The sequence below is a fragment of the Grammomys surdaster genome, unplaced genomic scaffold, assembly GCF_004785775.1.
Source record: "Grammomys surdaster isolate TR1022 unplaced genomic scaffold, NIH_TR_1.0 319457, whole genome shotgun sequence".
In the NCBI taxonomy this organism is placed as follows: domain Eukaryota; kingdom Metazoa; phylum Chordata; class Mammalia; order Rodentia; family Muridae; genus Grammomys; species Grammomys surdaster.
The window spans coordinates 1-3,917 of record NW_021627072.1 but is presented as its reverse complement, the minus strand read 5'-3'; the positions used below and the strand labels follow the sequence as shown (position 1 = coordinate 3,917).

General features: G+C 38.1%; 1 pseudogene; it reads right to left on the bottom strand.

Annotated features, from left to right (window-relative positions):
* Window positions 1-346: 346 nt before the first annotated feature.
* LOC114616404 lies at window positions 347-2,232 on the bottom strand (annotated as a pseudogene).
* Between the last annotated feature and the right edge of the window lie 1,685 nt (window positions 2,233-3,917).

Genomic DNA, 3,917 nt, shown 5'->3' with positions numbered 1-3,917 from the left:
AGAAGTAACTTAATTTATATTGCTTGTTCTCTTCTACTAACATAGCAAACGAAAACACAAAGCAAATTTCCTACTAGAAAGCAGATGTGTCTCTTCATGTATAATTCAGTGAAGGGAGAATTGGATGATGAAGAGTTTATTTTTCATTAGTAACCTTAAAATCTGAATACTAAAATTAAGTTAGTAAACACCATGGCTCTCCTGAGCCATGGATAGAGGGCCAGTCTCAATGCTCCTTAAAGATAATAGTCAGCTTGGAAAATGGATATGGAAACTCATGCTGAACTACTTAGCCTCTCTAGCAGTGAGAAATTTAGTCTAGCATGGCATTTGTTAATGTCAGTGTCTACCATGTGGTTTTCTGTGTTTCAGATACAGAAGAACAATGGATACTACTTTTTATGAAAAGTTTTAAGCCTTGAAAACCCTCTGAATATAAATAGTCCAAATACCAGTTCCATTTCTTTCCCCTGAACAGAGCTCAGGTGTACTGTCATTTCTTCTGGGCTCTCCTGTAGCAAAAAGGAAGCCACATAGCTCAATAGAGAAGGATGGTAGACAAAATTTAAGGTGTTTTTAATACTCTGCTTCTCCAGTATTTTCTATGATTTGGGGATCAATGTATACTCCTTTTTCAAATGGTCTGGACATCCATAGGCAACAAACCATAGCTGTCAAATAGTAATTAAATTCTTTGCAGACCTTGCTGCTGAGATTGAACTCTGATTTTTTTTTTTTTGGCAGCTGTTAAATTTTCACGATACCTGTACATAATGTAGCAGAGTTGGTTCAAGATAGTGGCATCCAGACTTAGGAGTGCAGAATGCAAGATCACAGGAGGAAACACCACCACCAGTGGAAGGTCATAATTTATATATATGTCACACACCTTCAAGAGAAGCCATCCAAGAGAGGCAGGCTTTTATACAAGAATGCCTCACAGGAGTAAAATCCCTCTTGTAAGAAGCACTGCACATTGATGACCATGTCCAAGAAGTTTATAAATGCCTTTTCTTGTTCATAATTATTCATATTATACCACACACATTCTTCTTGTAATGCTTGACTCAACCAATAAGAGAGCCTCAGTAAGATCGACTCATCTTTGACACAATTAATATAGTGAAGTAGCAGAGAACCGTTTAGCACTGAGCTCATCTGAAAAGGTAGCTCTAAGCAATGAATTTTCTCTAAAAGTTGAGGGAAACGTTGAAGCTGTTCTAGCGGAAGTGACCTATCACTGCTGAGATAATCAAACAGACTCATCTGCTTTTCTCCACAGTCTTTGTTAGCAGAATTTAGTGCTGATATAACTGAGTGAGAATTCCATTTTCTTTTTAGAGAACCGCCAGTAGTTGGACCTAATGGAAGCTTTAGAGGTTCCAGAAAAGCTCCTTGGTTCCTTAGCTTCACAGCAAGGAGAGCTGAACTCCACAGGTTTTTTTGAATTATTAAAAAAGATCTTCTTCCTTACAGGCAAAGATACAGAAATCAAAGTAGGAGCGAAGAACTTATACAGTGACAACAAAGCCTGGATGTGGGGCTGCATTCCCATTTTGGCCTGGAGATAAAGCAATTTTCTCGCATGAAATGGTTTGACATTCTCTTTCTTTGTCAGTAAATATAACAAATGGCAAACATAAGTGCACAGAGTATCATCTTGCAATGAAGCAAAAAAGAAGCCACACAGCGAATTAATTTGCTTCTTATGATCAATCATAAAGTCAAACATCGCAACCAACCAACGATAAAAAGTACCTTGATATTACCAGAACACTTGTCGACACAGAGCCAGGATACCGCCTTAAGCACAGAGTCTTCGGCTATGTGAGTTTCTGGAATCAAGCACTTCAATATCCATGTGTTTACAGCATTCCCAAACTTGCCACTGAGGGCTACATTCAATAAAATATCAACTGCTTCTGGAGCTAAACCATTGTTCAAAGCTACATTTTCCACGATTTTCAAGTGTTTTCCCAAGACCATATCTTTACTCAGTGAAGCTTTCTTAGGACCTTTCTGGAAGTATCCTATTGCTATCTGCAGAGCGTCTTCAGTTTGCTCATCAGCATGTTTAGAATCTTCCATCGAACTGTTTTCTTTCAAGACACTCTTGGAGTTGCCTGATTTGTCTTTCACCTTCCAGTCTAAGAGACTGGTCTGATGACTATTACTGCCTTGAGAAATTCTGTTTCATAGCTGGGAGTTTCTAGTAAGCCTTTGAGTTGGCATTGCTGTATTCATGTTCAGGCTTTGGCAAAGAAAGCAGATGACTGGCCCACAGTACGCCCAGGCTGTGTAAAAGTGTAAAAAAGATACTCATTTAGAGGCAGGGTGGATGCTCCATTCAGCAGCATATGCACTTAGGTAGAGTAGAGAACCTCCATGAACACACAGCCTCCAGAACCCAAAAACCGCCTCTGAGATTCAAAGGCGCAGGCCACACCACACTCTTGACAATCAATAGTAACCATCACAACCAACCCATAGTGAACTATGATTCCAAAGGAAGCTACGATGCAACAAAGAATGGAAGAATTTGGTTTCTTTGTTTGTTTTTGAGAGGGAGAGATAGTGTCTCACTATGTAGCCTTGCCTGACTTGAAACTCACTGTGAAGACCAGGCTGACTGAAAATTCACAGAGATCTGCCTGCCTCTGCTTCCACCACAACAGGAAATTGAGATATTTTTGAGAGACAGAAATTGAAACCACCTTTGCATAACTTTTATTAGTATACTGGTATAATTAGTTTTACTATTATTACTGTTATTATGGTTATTATTATTATTAAGCTCTTGCTGTGCCTAATTTATGAATTAAACTTCATCATAGGTGTGTCTGCATGTATAGGAAGAGGCATGGTGTATGCAAAGCTTGGTCCTTTCTGTAGTCTCTGGTATCCACAGGGAGCCTTGGAATGTGTATTCAGAAAACAAAGCCTGGCTTCATGGACTTGTCATAATGAATGTGCAGTATGACTTTAAGTGAGAAAATTGAGTGCATAGTCATTCTTTAAAATAAAACCAAGGGCTGGAGAGATGGCTGAGCAGTTCAGAGCACTGACTGCTCTTCTAAAGGTCCTGAGTTCAATTCCCATCAAACCACATGGTGGCTCACAACATCTGTAATAGGATTGGATACCTCTTCTGGTGTATCTGAATACAGCGATAGTATACTCACAAACATTAAAAAATAAATGAATAAATAAAATAAAATTGAGAGCATTGGCTGCTTTTCTAGAGGACACAGGTTCTTTTCCCAGCACCAACTCATAGCCGTCTGTAACTCTAGCTCCAAGAGGTCCCACACCCTCTTCTGGCCCCTGTGAGCAATGCATACACACATATACATACAGGATCACTCATACACATAAAATAAAAATAAAGTCTTTTAAAAACACACAATAAAGAAACAAAAGCCCAAACCAGGTAAACTGACCAGTAGTAATTCTATTCACACTTACCCATCGGAAACTTAATTGTGTTTTTCTTTTTTTAAAAAGGTTTTTATTTGCAACTTGCAACATTTTAAAAAGGATGAAGTTAAAATATTTCTTATTATTTTTTAAGGAGAAAGGAATGAAAGTAGGTAAGAAAGCAGGCACAGTGCATTCCTACATTGTAAAGACATGAAAATATATATATATATTTAGCTGTATGGAAAGGTACCATTGAATAGGGATCAAACTAGGTGGTACTATCTTTTTTTTCAAACATAAACAGTGTGCTTTATTAAAAACAAAACTGTAACACAATAACTTAGTAATGACACATAACAAGATACAGACAAAATTAATGAAGAGGGATTGTTGCAGCTTGCACTAAGTGATCTCCTTTAAACAGGAAAAGCTGCTAGTCTAGTGGTTCTGGCCCCATTTGCACAATACAGGAATACAGAATCGGTACAAAAATAAAA